The sequence below is a fragment of the Trachurus trachurus genome, assembly GCF_905171665.1.
Source record: "Trachurus trachurus genome assembly, chromosome: 19".
Taxonomy (NCBI): domain Eukaryota; kingdom Metazoa; phylum Chordata; class Actinopteri; order Carangiformes; family Carangidae; genus Trachurus; species Trachurus trachurus.
Genome location: NC_139913.1, coordinates 23,788,221 through 23,809,958, shown reverse-complemented (window position 1 = coordinate 23,809,958; position 21,738 = coordinate 23,788,221).

The window sequence follows — 21,738 nt, the reverse complement described above, 5'->3', positions numbered from 1 at the left end:
CTCAACTGGCTCATTTCAACGCAAAAGCGTCAAAATGATCTTTGTCAATCACCTTGTGGATGGTCCCCTACTTAACCTGATCTATAGTCTTGAGTCCAGCCACCTTATTAAGTTGCTTTAACACACATCATTCTTTGGTCGCTAGCCAAAGCTCATGACAACAATGTGAGGGCTTGAATGTAGATCAACTGGTAAGTCAAAAGTCTGGTACAATGTCAGCACTACTCTTGATGGCTGACCAATCTTCCTGTCACTCTTATGTTCCACCCCAAGACACTTCAACTGCTTCCCATTCACTCATCCCCTTCAAACTCATCTGCAAACCATCCTAATGGTACGGTCAGTTAATAGAACCACATCATCTGCAAAAAGTAGCAAGGCCACTCTGTGGTATCCCCATTGGACACATGCCCCAACTGTTGTTATGTTTTATGACTGATGTACAATGCTAATCTTTTGTACATTAAAACCATCAATTACTAGACCATATGAAAATATGCAAATAGGGATTACCATTACATGTGGGGTCCGCCAGCTCTATGGACCTCTATGCTACATTTAGTATACATCTTACAGAACAATAATAACTAAACTATCACACATTTACTATAGATCTTACAGAACAATAATAACTAAACCAGCATGGTGCCTTATTCAAAGCATCTTTTCAATAAAGCATGCATGCACATGCTTAGCATCCTCACCTGCCTGCCAGAACGCTGTCAGGTATACAGGCTTTACTGAATGTATTATGCGGTTTTAAGTTATCTTCTATAATATAGTGCATACACGGATCCTGGTTGTTTTAACCATTTCCTCTACCCTGGCACTGGATATTTGGTCATCGGACACCTGGATCTAGCCTATCTTGAGTTACAATAGCTGAGGCCGACAGGAGACAGGACAGGTAATAACAGGCTGTGTGTGAGGGCTGTAAACTCACCTACTTGCAGCTGGGGAAGCAAATCCCCTGTTGAAATCAGAAACCACAAAAAAGAAAAACTAACTGAGGTGGCTTCACATTAATCATATACTTGTTTAATCTCTCAATCTCATCCAGAATAGTACCACAGGTCTGGAAAACTGCACATGTAGTTCCACTCCATTCGAATGGTGATAAATCAAGTCTTACTCTTAACTATCAGCCAATCTCCAAAATGCCATGTCTTGTAAAAATCCTAGAAATCTCTTGTCAATCACCTGCTCAAATCATTTCTCTTGCATAATGCTGTGTTGAGTCCTCACCAGTCCAGTTTCCCAGCTAAACACAGCACTGTCACTGCGATTACATCTGTTACTAATAACATCATACAGTATGCACTCGGAACAAAGGCAAATATTCTGCTGCTCGCTTTGTGGATTTATGAAAAGCATATGATACTGCTGACCATGCTCTGCACTGAAAAAGACTAATGATGTTGGCTTTGATTTTTAGCCCTGAGCTAAATCTGGTGTATTTACATTTTTTATAATGTTCATTAATATGCAAAGTCCCGTCACAAATAAACAAGAAATGAAATGAAATGAAATGATTCAAACACCCTCAAGTGGTTTCACAACTACAGTGTTTCCTCTCATTTAGAATGGATTAGGATCCTAGTCGCCGCTCCTTCAAATGTCTTTTTTTCTTCTTTTTTATTGTCGCAAATACATCACCAACACCACACCTTCACAGCAGAGTCCTGCACTGGGTCGGGTACTCGCGAGTACTAAGGTACTGTAAACTACAGATAACTATCTTGCTCAGTATCTACTCTTTGCACCTCGTCTGAACCTCGATGACGGACCACAGCATGTTTGCACTCCTTAAAAAAGTCGTAGTGGAAACACTGGACTATAAGTTAGCACTGTTGCCTCACAGCAAGAGGGTTCTGGGTTCCAACCTGCCGGCCTGGGCCCTTCTGTGTGGAGTTTGCATGTTCTCCCCGTGCATGCGTGGGTTCTCTCCGGGTACTCCGGCTTCCTCCCACAGACCAAAGACATGCAGGCTAGGTTAAATGGCAACTCTAAATTGCCCATAGGTGTGAATGAGAGTGTGAATGGTTGTCTGTCTGTATATGTCAGCCCTGCGATAGACCCCGCCTCTCGCCTGAAGTCAGCTGAGATAGGCTCCAGCTCACCTGTGACCCTAGTGCAGGATAAGCGGTATAGAAAATTAATGAATGAATGAATGTTACAGACAGCAGTGTGGCCCTAGGACTTCACTGATCTGCATACCTGCCATTAACAAAGGGGGTTCCACAAGGATCCATTCTAGGGCCTGTCTTATTCACCATCTATATCAACAACATTACATGCACAGTAACAAACTTTAACACCCATCTTTGTGCGTATGACACAGTTTTCGGTAACACTTTACTTGAATAGGTATTCATAAGATTGACATAACACTGTCATAACCATGACATAACAGCTGTCATAAACATCAATGAATACTTATGACAGCTGTCGTTAAGTGTCATTCGGTAAGTTATGTCACTTTTGATGCAAAGTTGACATTGTTTGAGATGTCCTTGTTATGAGAACTTTGTTTGGCAATTAGGTCTGCTATGACAGTTTAAATTGTCTTGCCTTTGCCTTTGGCTAACTCCAGCATTCTCTCTTTAATCTGAAATTGATTCTCAACACAGATAAAACCAAGTACATGATCCAGAAGCATGGCAGACGACTGTTTACATATCACTACTTTAACAGGACAAAAGGTCAAAGAATATAAATATTTAGGCATCTGGTTGCCTCAACAACGTACATTTAAATTTCATATTGACAACCTCGCAGATAGATTAAAACTAAAAATGGGATACTTATAGAAGAATAAATCAAACTTTCTGCTGCTCTACAGGAAACGTATCGTTGACGCTGTATTCATGCCCGTTCTGGACATTGGTGACATCATCTACAAACATGCATCTGCTTCTATTCTTGCTCCAGTGGGCTCAATACACCACATTGCACTCATATTCATCACTTGGGCCAGTTACTCCACCCATCATTGCACAGTGTACTAGGGGTGTAAGAAAATATCGATACGGCACAATATCGCGATATTTTGAACGGCGATACTGTATCGATACATGGACGCCAAGTATCGATATTTTATTATATAAATTGAGATGAAAAAAAAAAGTGATTTTTTTTTTTTTTTGGTACTAAAGTAGTAGTTGCTTGTTCAGCCCAGTAGATGGTGTTGTTGGAGGCATCAGGGGACGAGATCGGGAAAGCCCTATCTGTGTTTAAATCAAACATATGCTGCACATGTTTTATAAAGTGTAGAATGTGCCACAGCGCGACCGACACCGACTGATACTCGTCCGTAGCAAAGCAAACCCCAGCAAACTCGGATTACTGCAGACTGTTCAGAGCTTCTCAGCGTAGCGGAGGAGCCGCTGTGTTTACGTTGTCACGGAAACCAGGTAGAACCTGAGTACCGCGAGCGCTGCAGCCCAGCTGGAGGAGCTAATGCTACAGAGCTGACCATAGACTGTAGAGCCAACATGTCAGTCTCAGATAATAAGGTTATTTCATTTTCGATTTAACATTTTTTATTTAAATGTAAAACTACATATTTAATTTATTTTTACTTGTAGTAGTGCAGCAATCTACATGTTTGTATTTAATTAATTTGAACTAGTATGAAATACAAACAATTTGTCAGATGCATATATTTGCCCATTTTGCATCAATACAAAAGATTGAAGTGAGGTAAACAGACTGAGAAGTTTATCTTATTAGAAAACACAGATGTTAACAAAGTTATCATTTGGTGATGAATTACTACTATCATTTAATGTAAATATAGGCCTACAACTCGGATTTTAAGATGCATAATACATTCTTAGTTTTTCAGCGAACTATGTAATATCGCAATATATCACAATATTTTGCAAAATTTGGATATCGCAATATATCGCAATGTATCGTATCGTGACCCAAGTATTGTGATACGTATCGTATCGTGAGGTCCTTGCCAATACACACCCCTACAGTGTACGAGAAAGTGGGATGGGCACTATTATCTGTCAGGAGAGACATTCACTATTACCTTTTTATCTACAAACATTTAACAGGAAACATGCCACCATACCTCAGTAATTTATTAAACTTTATTGGCCACTCCAAAACAACCCAACCTGGACAAATTCCAAATTCGGTAAATCTCAGGGTTTAGTCTCAATGGCTTTCGAGATCTGAATAAAGGCTAAATGAAAATGAAATTAACTGTGGTGACATAAATTCACTATGCAAGTGCTCTGAGCCGTGAGGTAGTAAATATAACAGTAGACAACTGAAGACAAGACATACAATTCTATTTGGGAATAAGATTCGGATAACAGCCTCACTGACAGAAAAACTGTGCCTTTCATTATCTCAAATATCATCATAGGTTTCATGTTAATGTACGTTTTTGAAAAAATAATGTTGTTAGTATGTTATTAGTATAGGGTTAGGTCCGACAGAGTGAACTAATGTCTGGTTCGTTGATCATAGATTTAATTTACCTGTGCCTCAGCTACTGTATAAAAAATGTAGTGTGTGTTATTATGAGGTTTAAAACGTATAAACCTATAGTAGTCAACAATTACTGGCTGAAGTCAGCAGTATGCCACAAATCCAGTTAGCAACAGAACCAACTTCCAGAAGATGCCTTGAGTCCAAATCTGGCAATTTTCACATCCAATTTTTCTTCTTCTTTGACTAATTCATTTTCACTTCAAAGTGTTTTTAAGATTTCTTGGCTTTTTGACTGTGATGTGACTGCACTCTATTTATTTCTTTGTTTTCATTTATATTTAATTTATATTGGACTTAGGCATTTTCTATATTAATTCATTTCATCTTATTTTTTCATGGTATTTTGATCAAATGCTTTGAATTATCTTGGGTATTTGAAAATGTTCCATACAAAAAACCTTGCATTTTTATTTCTTTTATAACAGAGTTGTAGTTCTGCATTGACTTCTGTGGCTTGGGAGAAAAGAGAGAATTTCTAATGACATACTAAACTTCAACAAGGATTACTCTGGATATTACCTGCAATGAAAAATGAAAAACAACTTGTTCCCCAAGAGAGAAAAAAGACAGACAAAGAAGGATTTGACTGCAAACTATGACCCATAATTCCACCTATGCCAGTGGAAAATAAATAGCCTTCACTGGTTTCATGAATTTTGTCCCAGATTGGGTTACAGGCCTACTTTTGGTCCCTCAGATGGATTGCTCATTTACCGTAGGCCCAGTAAAAGGGTAATCCATATTTAGCAGCCAGATTGTTAGAGGAGTCATTGATGCAGATTGAGCTTTGTCTTAGCACAGAGGCAATCTGAACCTCCTCCATCAAAGTTTTATAACAAGTCTCTACTTGTTTCAGCTTAGATTTTAAACGCCGATATCTGAAAATGAAGGCAACACATCCATTCCATGTGAGTGTGTAACAAAGACAAGCACTGCAATCACATCGAAGAAAGAAAACTGTGTAAGCACAGAAGCGTGTGGATGAGAATTTATGTGTAAGTGAAAGAAAGATTCAATAAAGATAAAAATTTAAAAAGTGTGTGTGTGTGTGTGTGTGTGTGTGTGTGTGTGTGTGTGTGTGTGTGTGTGTGTGTGTGTGTGTGTGTGTGTGTGTGTGTGTGTGTACAGTAGCAGTGTCAGCAGTGAGACAGCATTAGTGAGGGCAGGCGAAATGTCAGCCCATCCGTCAACTTGACATCTGCAATCTCTCCTCCTCTCTGTCCGTCTCTATCTGCATCACTCTCATTCACATGGTTACACTACTTCGGGCTCAAAACCTATTTCTCTGTCTCTTACTTCTTCTACTTTAGCCCTCACATACTTTTCTTCTGGCTCTCTATCTCCCGCTTTGAATCTATCAATCCTCTATCTCCTCTTATCTCCATCACATTTCCTTTTTGTTATCCTCTTTCAATCCTCTCCATTCTTGCTGTTTTAATAGACATCCATCTTGCCTGTGTGTCCTACAACGGAGCAGCCTGTGTGTGTGTGTGTGTGTGTGTGTGTGTGTGTGTGTGTGTGTGTGTGTGTGTGTGTGTGTGTGTGTGTGTGTGTGTGTGTGAGAGAGAGAGAGAGAGAGAGAGAGAGAGAGAGAGAGAGAGAGAGAGAGAGAGAGAGAGAGAGAGAGAGAGAGAGAGAGAGAGAGAGAGAGAGAGAGAGAAGCTGTGTTTGTGCATCTTCATAAAGAGAACAATGAGATACCCAGAATGTGGCTGCCCTTTAAAAAGCTCTGTACCAAGCTGCTTTTTTTTTTTTTTTGGCTGAGTGGAGAGGTTTCAAAAGTTAGAAACAGCTGACCTTTTTCAGAAAAGCACCCATGACATCAATTTTTGTTTTTATCAGCTGGCCAATCATGACAAAAAAATTTTTGGAAGATGGACAATGGCAGTTTCCTGTTCTACCACGACAAATAGAGAATGTTCAAACATTAAGAGGAGCTGATGTCATATGTCATATACAGCAGATTCAGGTGTTGGTGACATACAATAGGCACTAATAAAGTGTTATTAACACTGTTGCTTATCACTTACCCAGCTAAAGTGGACCAGGGTGACCAATCTTCAAGGTTCAATTCGAATACATACATAAAAAACTGAAGTAATTATTGCAGAATAACACACTATTATAGAGACTAAATTCAATACTCCAGAGATCCCAGGAGATTAAATAGAAAATGTAGTTTTGGTGTTGAAATTCCTGTGCAGAGATTGCTAAAGTATGTGCTCAGAATAATAAACCATGTGCATACACAGATAAACTGTACATAGCACACTGTTCTAAAGCCAAAGCACCTGATGTTACTACAGTACATGCTTTCTTTAATAGGAATCAAACTTTTCAATACTAATACAGCAGCATGTCCCACGCATTTGTTCATCAACAGACAAGGGGACTTGCATGCACAGAAAATTGGTTTTCCCACTGAGGCAATAGAGGCATTATATTTTCCCTCCACCTTCACTATCCCCTTCTGTCAACTCATGTGAGCTCATAAGCTGAACTTTGAAAGGCACGCAGCAAAAGGGGTCAAAGTTCAAACTGACTGAACTTCAGCTACACACAACACTCTGCTTACAAGAGAAACGGATGCAGAGAGATTTCACTATTGGTCTTTATATTTGCATGCTGACTGAAGTATGTTTAATTGAGTTGGAAGAGTGAAAACTTACTAGTCCAGTAGTAGTAGCATCTTCCAGTATATACTGATGTGGTGGCACACAATGGATGCATATAGAAGTGGTGTCTGTCCACCGTGGTTTGGCTCACCAGCGTATCCTCCTTCACCCTCTGGATTTCTGATGAGAAAAGACAAATTTATCACTGGTTTTCAAATTTGCTCTTTCCGCCATGCACAATGGCTGACATGCTGAGGCCTGAAAAATTATGCAAGGACATTGTCTCTCTCACACACACGTGGACACACAATGAGACGCAACCCTGCAGACTCACACCACAATTGCTTTCAGTGAGTTGTTACACTCTGGCCGAAAGTCAATTTTACACTTACTTAGCCCCATAATAAGAAGTCATGTTGACAAGCCCACAATACATCTCTCCTTTTAGAGGTTGGGGGAGGAAGAAAAACAAGGAAGAAGGCAACTGTGGGGGGTTGAGCACTATTTGGGGGAGTTGAGAAAGAGTCGCTGGGAGAGACTGAGAAACAAAAAGAACAAAGACAAAGAGATGCCTGAGTCGTTTTATCACTCAACCTTTGAAGATAAAGTTACAGATGAACAAGTCAAATACCTGCTGATGAAAAACATGTTAAACATTCTTAGACCGAGAGCTGAACGATCCTGTCAAGCTAAATATGCCAGAGAAAATACTCCTTAAATATATATTTTCACAATAATCAGGTTGGTCTACTTTTTAATCAATCAAACTAATTTTCCAATAACATTTATGTATTCTTCTGACACAGAGATCAGAGTGGTTTTTTTTAACAATGATACCATGTCAACTGTAGATTCATCAAACAGTCTAAGTATAGGACTAGGACGAACCAATACGAGCTTTACAAATTGGAAATAGCTAAAGAGCTCTGTTTCAGACGTGACAGCAAAACAGCAACAGTGTGTTTACTCTTTATTCTCAACCAAGCATAACACAGAAGGATCATTAACAAGCAGAGCAGGAAATATGTGCACTGCTGCTGTTATGGTTACACCAAGCATCATCTAACATTGTCATTCAGCCATTGTGTATTTTCAGCTTCTTTTAACAGCTATTTATAAGAAGAGATTGGCTTGTGCTTCCCCAGGAAGAGCAGTTGCTACCTTGGAAGTGGCTTATTGGGATCACGATTAATAAATAACCAAATAAATAATAATAAAGTTACAGACTGTTGCTACTGTTCAGTAAATCGTTTGAAATAACTGCATATTGCTCCTGTGATGAAATAAATCCATGTCATGTCAGAAGTTATTCAGTGAAATGATTGAATTGCTGATTTCCAATTAACTGGCTACACCCAGACAAAATGAATGCAGTATAATACAACAGGCCTGCAACAAACCCTCCCTTAATGAGAATTATACTGTTGAGTTTCTAATGAATCTGTTTGAGAGAGGTGTTGATTTATTTTAAAGGTCATCTTTTGAATGGAATGGGGGAAAACACTATCTCTTTAACCTGAAGTTTTGATAGTGCCAGAAACTGATAACTTCAATATGAAAAGTGATTCTAAGTGAATGCTATCCAATTTACATTCAATGATAACCTTGTGTGATTCCTTGTTGTGTATCATAGTTGTACGTTCAATGTTGTGATTGCACAATTTGTCGTGTTAGCGATCCTAAATAGTTGTGTTCAGTTTTCTTGTTGACATGGAAGCACTGACCTGTGTTAGCTGGGAGCTTTTAACTCAGGATGTCGTGGTGTAAAAATGTGTGAATGATGAATACCGTTCAAACAAGGTGGAACAGTAAAAAAAAAAAAAAAAAGTTAGGTTGTATACTACTGTATAATATCAACAGCAAACTGTTCTTTCAAGCCGACTTAACCAAGTTAGTACAAACTTTCATTTTCCTGTTAGGTTTTGGCACATCCATGTTTGTTTATGCTGCCTCTGTCTCTTTTTTTAGCTGAACTTCAAAGCGGTACATGACATCAAACAGCAGATTCACGATACAACGTGTCATTATCATCTGTCAATCACCTCCTGAAATAATAAGTTGCACTTTGGCTCAACGGCATCAAACAGGGTAACTTTATCTCTGGATACATTATTCATGCATCGGTATTCCTTGGCTGTCTCAAAGACCACAATAAGATATGCTAAAACAGTGACCTTCATTCCACAGCAGTCATTTTGCTTCATTTACGCAGGTCTCTGTTTGTCTGCCTCACACACACACACTCACACACACACTACTGACATGACACATGCACAAAGAGCCCTGTTGGTGATAACCATCGTGTCCTTTCCTACTGTGTTGGCTGGTCAGGATACTTATATGTTTATGTGTCTCTGTGTAAGCAGATAATGCCGACACACTGAGATTTAAACCGTCTTTCACTCTCGTCCTCTCTGTGGACGACTAAAATGATGGTGGACCGCCTGATGTGTAGCATTTGATCTGGTCTTATTGAGAGAAATAGACAAGGACAAAAGACAATTCTGAACCATGGAGAGACCACAAAGCCGTCCTTCACAGAGAAGTGAAAAACAGCATGATGAATATATGTTTGTGGAGCTGATTCACAGTTATTCAGTATTAAGCAACTTAGACTTTGAGGAGAGAGTTGGACACAAACATGACTCTTCTTTTTACTGTACTGAGACGAGACCTGAACACAAATTGCTTTTAACACAAACCTTAATTTTTTTTACAATAATTGCACACAGACATTATGTATTTATGTTTTAATACTTTGGCGCATATGAACAAATAGAAATACAAAAACTGTCTGTAATTGTAAAATAACTCAAACTGATCAAATACCAAGAGAAAACTGGTTTATGGAAAGAAGCTGATAGGGAAAAATAAGTTTTCAGGCCTTAAGCCCCTTCGAAATTATTACCTAAAATCAATCATTGACTATTAATGTCTGACTTAACAGTTTAACAGATCGAACCTCGTCAGCTGGCTCGGAGCGGCGGCGGGTCTGCTCGCAACAATATTCTAGTTTGACCTCTGAAAATGTCACATATTGACATTTTATGCTTTAGTGGTAATTGTTGTAATATTGACTGGTGCGAGTTAGAGGTTAAGCCAAGATAGGGCCCCAATCATCAACTCAGAAGGGCAGCACACACACACACACACACACACACACACACACACACAGGGTTTGACAAACAGAAATTAAATGTGCTAGCATGCAAAGAAATTCACATCTGTGCACATTGAGTCATTATCAAATCAAATAGGAATTCCAAACATCACCGTTTACTGTTTACTGTTTAACATGTTTATACAACACATCCAGAGGAATATTTAACATGAAGCAGCATGGATCATTTGGACAGCTGTTTGTCTATAAAACTGTCATCTTCAGTTACATAACTGAAACTTCTGTGTGACCTGGTGTTTAGTGCGTACGGTGACAAAGGGAGAAAACTTGCATGTGTGACGCACTTCAAAGGAAAAATGCTGCTCCAGCAATCCTGGGCAGCAGAGCTTTGATTTGTGACAAGAAAAGATCTCAACTTGAAGCTTGAAGCAAAAAAAAAGAAGAAGATTTGATGCTGAACGATATAGAGCTAGTTTCCAGGTTGTGGGACTGTTTGACAGAGGAGTTCACATCCAGAGAAACTCATTAACTGATCCCTGATCAGAGCAGCTACAGTACATAGCTCTCTCTGCTGGAGTCAGTCTGTGTGTTTCCTCTGCACTATTTTGCATGTTGCGTAATCATTAACCGTTATCAAAGCCGGCTGAAAGCCTTTTTAATGAAAGCGGTGGCCTGGGAACACATACACACACTCGGCCTGATGCATACATATTTTGCATGAACACACACACAAACACACACATCTCCGGTGAAATGTTGCCTAAAGCGAAGCTGCAGACCACTCACAACTGTCCACTTGTAATTATCAAGAAAATAAGTAACACTCCTCTTCAAAGATGTTTCTTCAGACCATAAGTACTTGACAGATGCTTCCAGAAAGCCTTCATACAATCAAAGCCCTCTTTTTTAAAATCACCGCCTTTCATCCCTTTCGTCCCTCCAAAAAAAAAGAAACAGATAGTTCCTCTCCTAAAGATAAATCTTTGGAAAGTCAGATAAGGACGATGTCATGAATGGTCGTCTAGGATGCTTGGCAGCAAGAAAACAAAACCACATTTTGCTCGGGTTTTGTGGAATCATTTGTTCATTTGTTAAGTAAGATCAGATAATAAGTATTTTTCTTTGAAACAAGTAGGTGTCTGCACACAAGGCTGACAGCTGCTGATCACCTGACCTGATAATCATGTGCAGCAGTACATTTAGCTGCTCTATATAGCCTATATGGCTATATATACATATCCATGCATGTGGTATTGTTTTTGCCAGATGTAAAAGGTCATGTATGCAGTGTTGTAAATATCATAAGTCATTTCCAAACTTGCTGCGCACACATAAAGCTAAGAGTCTGAAATAACACATGCTCAATCATCTGTTTGATATCAGAACTGTGTGTCCACAAAAATAATAATTAGAGATGCACTGATCCATTGTCTGATTTTCATAGTTGGTAAATTTGCATTATTGCTTTTAGTCAGAGATCACCTTATAACCAGTCAGTGTGGTTAATGTGTGCTAGTTGTTAACCGAAACAAAACAACTTTTCAGTTGTGTGAAACTTTGACAGTGTGTGTGAGACTGATGTAACATACAGCATCTGGAATGAAGCCAGAACTGATCAGTATTGGACATGAGTTGTCCAATCACTCATTGATGATCAGTATTGTTATCAAAACAATGTGATTGTGGCATCCCTACATAAAATGAATTATGATGGATTAAATAAAATGACATGAAAGAGAATAAGGACAGGGTGAGGGGGCAGCAACTGCTCCTACTTGTTGTATTTTAGTTGTTGTTGTTGTTTTTTTTTTTTGGGGGGGGGGGTCAATGAAAAAATATGTGAAATGACATTTTCAGATGTCTTACATGTTTATGAAGCCAAAATTAAAACGGATAAATCACTGTTTTTCTTGAGAGACTCTCTTTCACAAAAATGTATTTTTCTCAGCTTTCTAGAAAAAAAGTGGTATTTTTGGTGCAACCAGGCTCTATTCAACTTAAGATAAATCAAGAATGGAACAAGGTACAAACAAATGTTTTTTTCCCTAGTTAAATAGAGAGTCTCCTCTTTCCTTTGAGCTGTTTGGTGTTTTCAGAGTCATAGTACAAAATATTCTCTGGGTCTTGAAATATTACTCAAAATGCCCCAAAACGCTGGCACATGGCACTGACCATTTTATAAAAGGGCTGGCACTCAATGAGTTAAACTGTGGAGCATGATCCAATCACAAGTTGAAAAAAGGTCTAACTAAGGTGGTCATTTAAAACATATTTCAGCTTTAAATCATCTATAGTTGAAGTCTTAAAAGGCAGATTCCGCTCATTAAAATGTAGAGTCTGCAGAAGCAGAGTCTGGACTCATGCATACCAAGCCTTACTTAAAGAAACACTGATTTAGTAGAATAACAGCACTTGTGATGACTGAAGGTCAGAGTCCGATGAATGCAGTGAGGATAACCTCAAGGACAGTAAGACTAGATTATATAGGGGAAAAGCCAAATTTGATATTTTTGGCAGTCAGCTCGTATTCAGGGTGACTTGAAATGACTGAGCAGCCGTATATTCAGCATCCTGCTCAAGGACATTTTGACAGAACCCATGGCTGTTGATGTGCACGCTGTCTGGCTTCGGAGATTGAATCTGTAACCTCACAATAATGGGATGGTCTCCCTAACCACTAATACGCTATGCCACCTGAGAAAAAGAGACAGAGGCATGATACACAGAGAAATATGAGAGCATGGAGAAAGACGAAAAGGCGGAGATAAGACGGAAAATAGATGGACAGGGGAGAGGATGATAATCGAGCAGGGGCAGAGACAGAGATGGTAGAGAGACAAACAAAGTGTGAGCGATGGTTAAGAGTCAGTAAATGGATACTGAAGTTGTAGACAGGGAGTGACTGAGATGACAGAGAGCCAGCTATTGGAACAGGCAGAAAGGCCTGAATTAAGAAAGAGAGAAATGGTTAGAAAAGCAAGCTGGATAAAGATAAATGGATCTAAAAAAAAAAACCTAAAACAAACAGAGGTCACATTCACAACAAAGTCTCTCCTGTTTGGTCTCCACTGTCTAGAAGTCTTTGCTAAATACTCATCAGCCATTGGTCAGGCCAGGGGAAGTGGTGAGTGCTGAACCCTGTAACCCTTCGCTTCCTCAATGACAAATTTGAGTGTCCTTCCATTCCACTTCCTCTCTGTCTCACTTACTGCCATATATTCTCATTAGTCACTGTGGCAGCTGTGTGTGTGTGTATGTCTGTATCTGTGTGTGTGTGTGTGTGTGTGTGTGTGTGTGTGTGTGTGTAGAGACAGAGAAATGGAAACGGAGAGGAACGCAGGGAATGTGTGTGCCTGAATGAGAATGGGATAACCGAGTGAAATGATGCATGAGTGGGTGAATGTGGGACAAGGTGTGTATTGAAGAGGGAGTAACAGAGTTGAAATGTTTGTATGACAGATGATGTGTGTATTGACTGTCCCAGTTTATGGTTGTCTTCACCTGTGCATGTGTGTGTGTCTGTGTGTGTGTACCAATACCAAATTGCATGTGAATCCATTGGGGCTGTGCAATCAGATGACCTTGTATCATGAACAATCTAACATTGATATATACTCTGCTCTCCACACCAATCATACAGATTGCATCATTAAAAGGTTATTAAGATATTTAATTTTAAAAGTTCAATCAATGCTAAGCAGTGTATTGTTAGGGTTTAAAGGCTCTTTAAAAGTCTCTACTCTGTGAGCTGGATGTAGCAGCAGGTTCAGCATGAGTTCTCCAGCTGAGCAGAACAAGAAGCACTGTCACCAGCTGCAGTTCAACACAGTGGAGTTGCAGCCCGTGCCTGAGGGCAGGGAAACACAAAGTTGCACACACTGACAAGCCGCGGGAGATACTGAACTTTCAAATTAAAGGGCCTACATATCAAACCTCATAAATAAATAAACAGGGCTGTCCAAGTGAATGCTGCATAGGAACTAAGAGAAAAAAGTGACTGGCTGAGACAGAATCTGTAAACAGAGGACAGAAATAGTGGGTGAACAGAAATGCAGAGCCAACCATTGTTTGAAAGAAGTGTCAAAGACACAGAGAGATACTTATCCTAACTTCCAGTCATGACTTTCAGAATAAAATCAGAGTATAAACAGGATGCAAAGATTTGTGGGTTGCAGCCTTTGGCCTCACATTGTGACCGGCTCCTGTATGTCCTTACAATCATATACAAAACAATTCAAGTCAAGTTAAAGCAGTCAGGATTCTCATATCAGTCAGATCATGGGTTGTGATTCTACCCAAAAAACAGTAACTTGATCTCATGGTCAAATGAATGTATCCAGTAGTAGTTGTTGAGATCTGTCAGTCAGGACCGAGTGATTGACAGACAGATCAACACTGTCATCCCTAGAGCCATGCAGCTGGCGTGGCTGAATAAACATGAGCTTTTCTTGACTAAGTCATCTTCTAAATCCTTCCTTTTCATTCTCAGACTAAAGCCAAAGCAAACAGACACAACATGCACCTCCCTCTTACATTATTCACTTTTGATTGTTGTCAAATATACAAGAGGGGAAGCTGCATTTTTTTTTATTTACATAAACTCTCTTTGTCATCTCTCTGTTTTGCAAGTTTTCTTGTATCATATATAAAAAACAAGGATCACACAGACTTCCACTTTGAGCAGAAGGCTTAATTTGAAACATGTAAACATCACATACTGTACAGTTTACATTGTGTACCGACAGAGAGCTGCTAGAATTAAGTTTTATATCGCCCTATTTCAAACTGGCAGGGGTTCCAAGAGCATCACAGCACTGACTGCTTACACAGTGGCTAGACTGAGTTCAAACAGTATGGATTGTGCATCTGTGCAGATTATGGTGGCCCACATTGAAAATCCTGACTGTAAACAGCTGCCAATCCATCTGGAGGACTCCTCTACCACCACATAGCCACAATACTGTCCATCAGTGGAAGGGAATCGGGGAACAGATTGGATTTGGTAGTGCCAGATGAGATCGCTCGCGGAGTTTCACGGTTAAAGACCTGTTCCAGGATGAGTCTGTAGGCAACCAAGCATCACTGCTCACAATAAGATGAAAATCAATAGAGTAACAGCACATTTGGACTTAGGCTAAGTTTTTTGGTGAATATTAAAACACAAAGGCCAAATGTCATTCACTGATGTAGCATTCTCGGAGGCTTAGACAACACTATTATTCTGGATAAGGCAATAAGCAAAATCTGAAATTTTTTTTAAAGTTTTGAGTTGGAAACAAGTGATTCTAACAGAGCTCTGTAGCCTGCCCCTGAGGCTAGCTGTGGGTTGCACTGTGAGTAGGTTTCTGGAAATGTATCCCTCCGTCTTGCTCTCCCAGTGACAACAAGGTTGACAATCGCCTCTCTAACCAAGGCAAATCTCCCCCAGTTATTCATCTTGACTGGTTGGAAGTTCTGGTTGTGCCAAACTTCCTTTAATGGAGGCCACAGCGCTCATGGGAACCATTTTTTTGGTCACCTTGCCCGGATCCATGCCTCGACATACTTACTTCCCATTCATGGTTCAATATGCTTTGACAGATGTGAGACTATACAGGCATGTGCAATGCCAATGCATGTCCACTCAACTGAATTTACCACAGGTGGACTCCTATCAAGTTGTAGAAATATCTCAAAAATAATCAACCTGATGAGCAATGCGCTCAATGTGATATTTCAGTTATTCTATCAATCATTAATCCTTTGGCAAAGTAGAGCTACCACCAGACTTCAGGTTACATCACTGTTTCTCTAGAGTCATAAAGTGTTCACCATTTGTGTGAAATTTTGTCTGTATTTTTGTGTTAAAGCAGATATCAGCTTCACGGCCGTTTCGGCTAATGCTGCGTTCAAGGCAGGCTTTTGAAACCGTAAGTTACAGCTTCAAGTCACAACTACGACTTGGTAGCGTTCCAGGTAACCCGTAGCTCGTGTTTTTACCATCCTGTTGTCTGTGAAAGTTCCCTATAACGGCCACTCGTAACTTCCGACCCGTGAACTCGTACCAGATCGAACTGGTATGACTTCACAGGAAGGAAAAACACAAAGTACGAGTTTCTTTGAACGCACCATGAGTTAGCAGCCCCCGCCCTTGTCAGGCATCAATTGGTCCTCGTGCTACGTCACCACATTCACGCGCATCCCTTGGCTGCACACACAGCCCTTCATGCCGTTCTCTCTCCTCATTGGATAACACTTGTATCCCACAAGGAAAATTTTCTCCTCGGGTTACAGCAGAGCAGAGTGACGGAGAGACTCGTGTTTAGGCTGAAATACTTCATGTAAGTGATTGCTGACGGAAAATAGGACTAATTAGGACTTATATTAACAAAAACATTCCACTGATATCTGCTTTAAGTCTTGAGTATTGGTGTTTTCTGAGATCAACATGACATTAATCTTTGACCATCAAATTCTAATCAGTCTTTGAGTCACAGTTACCTTGACATCTGACTCAGTTGATCCTTGTGTGCAAATGGACATTTCTACCAAGAAGCTCCTTCACTTCTGAGTATTCAAAAGGCTAAAACTGTACTTTCTTTAGTCATCCCACCGTGGTCTTTGTTTTCAGGCTGTTCGTCCATATCAGATTTTGTCACTGACCACAGTCAGAGCCGAAGGCATTTTCTAAAGTTATCTTTTCATTTTGTCATAACGGACACGTACCTGTACAGTCAAGTGGGAAAAAAATGTTTGCATGTAGCTCAGACATAATGAAATATGAAAAACATGAAGGAGTCTGAACACTTTCCAAACATACTGTATAGGGCCAGATTTTGCCTTAAAGGATAAGTGGAATAAAAGAGAAGTACCTCTCTTTTTTCTTCTAACTGTCCATTGTCAGTCTAGCAATGCTATAGGAGTGCAATACTAACTTGGTGTAGTGGTCCATAAAATATTTCAAATGTGATCTACAGTAGGGGGAAGAAAAAAGGAGAGAAAGGATAGCAGAGTAGACTGAGCATGACAAGATGAATAAATACATCCACTCCTGTATCTTATTCTAAGGTTCTCGCAAGTGCCATTAAAATGCTTATAGGTTCAGAAATTCAGAAAATTTGTATAAAAAGCTAATTCTGTGATACATTTTTGGAAGTACCACTTAATCAAGCGCACAACCAGGAAAACCCGCTGAGCTGAGCACTTCATCTCCTGATGAGAACCATGGCAAGTATTTCCCACGCAAATGATAATTGATAATTGAGGAACTGTAGTGAGGCAGAGCATCCAAAAATGATCCATGAGTTGGATTAGAGAAAAAAATTACATTACATCATTCAAAAAACTCTGGACAAAATACCAATCTTATTGTTATACACAGGATCAAGGTTAATATCACTCTGAATGGTGAGATAAAAGCCCCAAAATCTCTGCTGGATCTGGGTCTAAAATGGGCTGAAACGTTAAAGAGCCCCCTTGGACTTTTTTAATGACAAGGTACTGTTTCTACTCTGACACACACACACACACACACACACACACACACACACACACACACACACACACACACACACACACACACACACACACACACACACACACACACACACACACACACACACACACACACACACGCAATTTCTCTTCTGTTTCTGTGATAATGTGACAGTTGAGGCCGGCGATAAAGTGAGAGCAGAGAGGAGATCACTTTGAGAGGATGGCATTGGAAATGTGTAGGAAGAGTGGCTACTGTTTGTCTGTCTGTGCTGTCTTCATGTGTACTGTATGTGAGCGGCTGATGAATCTACCAGAAGAAAACTTCAGTCAAGTAATTAGCAAACCAGAGCAGCTCCCTCAGGTTACACTGTATATTCCTCGTAGAGACAGAATAGTAGAATAATATATTTTTCTCTTTTCTTGTCAATCACATGTATCTGACTGCCTCTCTCAATCTACTGGATCTCTGTTCTCAAATCCTGGTCCACTCATCGTCCTCTGTTCGCCTCCTTTCTGGCTCTCAGCCATCCTGCACTTTATGCCCTTTTATCTTTACTCTTCACTCTTGTCTTGCCCTCTGCCTCTTATGCCCACCCTCCATCTCTCTACCTCTTTTTGTTTTAGTTCAGGTGATGAGTTCAATAAATGATGAAACACATTTTTCAAGTTCAAACAATGATTCAACAGTTTTGAAAGCCACATGGTTTTAATACGTTTTTTTTGTCTATGTGTGTGTCTCTCTCTCTGTTCTATCCCTCTGCTCAAGTATTTCTGCTCCATTATGTACAAGATGTCACTTGGGTCCATTACATACCGCAAGCAAGGTGTGCGTGCACTCACACAGCAATGAGAGCTTGCAAAAGCTCCTCCATTCAGGTTTGGTTCATAATATTTCACCTGGTTCAAAATCATATTTACTGGTTATAACAAACAACAGTCAGAAACATAATAATATAAGATGGATGGCATTTTGTGCGTAGCACGTAGCTTTTTTACTGTAAAGTGGGGTTGTATGATCTACAAATGGCCCCTAAGTACTTTAATTGCAGTAGAAGACTCTCTGCACTCCTCCCGTTAGCGACGCCAGCCCATAGCCCTGCCCAGAGATTTACAACATACAGTGTTGTGAACAGACCCAAAGAAACGGCCTATTTTCGTGGCCTAAAAGAGGTTTTACTCCCTTTAAGGAGAATGAGGCAAATTTTGGACAAGTCACGAGTCTGGCTGGCTGGCTGGGATGAATTTGGAGGAAACCAAGTTACAATGACATATGTACTGTATTTTCTGCTGAGCTGGTGATTTTCATTAGAAAATTAATGGTTAACAAGGTTTTAGCTTCTGATAGCAAGTTGCCGTGGTAGACACTCATTTATATGAATGGAAAACCAAGGAACACGGTTCACTTTTTCAGAAAGACGAATGGAAGATACTCTCAATGACAGACTGCACCGAGCTCCAGAATCTATAGCGGAACAGCAGCTAGCTTCTAAGCGACATTAATCTTTGTATAGGTTATAGCTTTTAGACGCTAGCCATAGAGGAACCAAGCAGGGAATACGTTCAATACGATATTTGCCTGAGTTTGTTTTTTAGCTCAGCACTATCACTGCATAGTGCCAGCTCTTAGAAACTCACCACATTCCGGTATAATGGTTTAATGATAGTGCTATTGCAGCAGACATTATTATGTTAACATATGAGAAACACATTTTGCTCTGTGATAGCAGTTTCTTAAAGTCAGTGTAATACTGTAACGGTGTCGTGTTTTTAAGTGCAATATAAGAAATGTGACATTGAATAGCTTCTAGCCTTGAAGTGCCACTTCAGAAACAAATCAAGCCTTCAGTATGTAAATGTGTGTACCATGTATGTCGCACAACACTCACTCTTCATCAGCGTTTAGTGCTGAGTACCAACATTTACTATATTTCACACGCAAACACGAAAAGAGCAGCACCACCTCCCCATTCACAAGATCAATCAACCAGTCAGACATGGAGTAGCTACACCCCCAAATCCCATAACACCCATCATTTACTCTTAAAGCCATGTGTAATGTTTGTGTTTGTGTGTGTGTGCTTGAAGACCAGTTTGTGTACATGCATGAGCAGAACTGTGGTTTTAAAAGCATCGAGGAACCAAGCACAAAAGGGGAAAAAAGGAGGGAAATTTACAGGCAAGAGGGAGGTGTGGTAGAGATTACAAGACAGAGACAGAAAGAGAAGGACAAAGGGAGGAGGAAGTGATACCAGAGGGAGGGAGAGAAAACTATTAAGCAGCTGAGATAGACAGACAAATCTTAAATTCATGCTCCGGCCGTGAGACAGTTGGTAAATGAAGGTAGTGAAGGTGAAATCGTAACTGAGGCTGATTCAAAATTCAATTATCTCTATTAGTTCACTTCATTATGTCGGCTCAGGTGTTCTAATGCTCAAATTATGTTATTGTCTCTCTCTCTCTCTCTCTCTCTCTCTCTCTCTCTCTCTCTCTCTCTCTCTCTCTCTCTAATTTGCTTTATTGGCATGACAGAACTATGTTGCCAAAGCATTAGGAATCAATGACACAACACAACTCACCAAAGTACCAAAGTGAGAGAGAGGTGTTCATACAAAAGATAACTGCAGCAGATCCATCATATCAGATCTGATGATCTGTTAAAAGTACTGTATTTCTGGGAGAAGATCCACAATTTGCTAAATTAGCTGCACAATATGTATCACTCTGCCATGATACTAGAAAAGTACACGAATGCTGATCAGAACCACTATTGATGTCATTTAATATTGTTGTCGTTTTTTATTATCATTTGTTACTCTCATCATTTAAGAACAATATGTGTATGTTTTATATAACAACTTGCAACACTCTCTCTCTCTCGACAGATAAATAGACATGAAACGAATAAGACAAGGTTAGTTCAGTCTTTGGATCCTTTCAGCACTTCAAATGTAAAGCATCATGAGCTGCACTTTGTACATTAAAAGTGTCATGACTGATTTTTTTTACTATATTAATTGATGATATGTATGAATCCAACCACCATAGTAGACTGCTTCCTGTTTGTATGGGTGAGGGTATTTTCAGGAGCGTTGACAGAGATTGTCTATATAATTTTAAATGACATAGTCTGTGGTTTCCACTCGTGGCAACTGCAGTGTCTTGCTCAAGTGGATCTTTTTTATGTATGTAATTTCATAAAATAACACCTCCATTACTTTGGTTGTCTCCCTCTATAATGAAGTTATTGTTCTATGAGTGAGAGAGGCCCAGTCCAATTACGCTGCAAGGTCAGTGCTTATTGATTTACCATTCATCTGTTGTCGAGGTCATTACAGCATGGTAGCTATGATGATAATCTTGATTATAGATGGATAGTTCAAGTAGTGGTATGAAGGAGGGAAGAAAAGAGGAAGAGGAAGAAAGCAGAGCATGATCGTGAGGAGCTGGCAGACAAAGATAAGAGGTAGATAAGAAGAAAAGGAAAAAAACACACAAATGAATGCACAAGTTAATTTAAAAAAAAAAATTCAAGCCAATATTTTTCTTTGACATTCAGCAAAGTCATGGGAGAAAACAGAAAGTAAGTGTGACAAATTACAAAGACAAGAGGAGACAAGGGAAACTTTAAATTTAGTCATTTAAGTGCCAAACTTCAATACATATAACCAATAATACTGAGATCCCAGGACTTGGCCTCTTATAACAACATAAACTGGACTCTCAAAATCAATTTAATCAATCTAAGAATAAGTGTTTGCTTGCTTTAAAAGTAATGATTGTTAATACCAACAATAGTAATAACAGTAACAAATTGTGAAATGTACGGCCTGGACACGGACATGTAACCAATGGTGAGGATAGGGAAAGATATGCAATTTACTATTGTAACTAATGGTAAGGTTAGGGTGAGAAAGTCTTACGTGATTTTTGCTATTTTGAGATTTGTGTTGGCTTTGATGAAATAGTCTCTTAAGGTAAGGATTGATTTCCCCTCAGCCAAAAGGCATCAAGCCC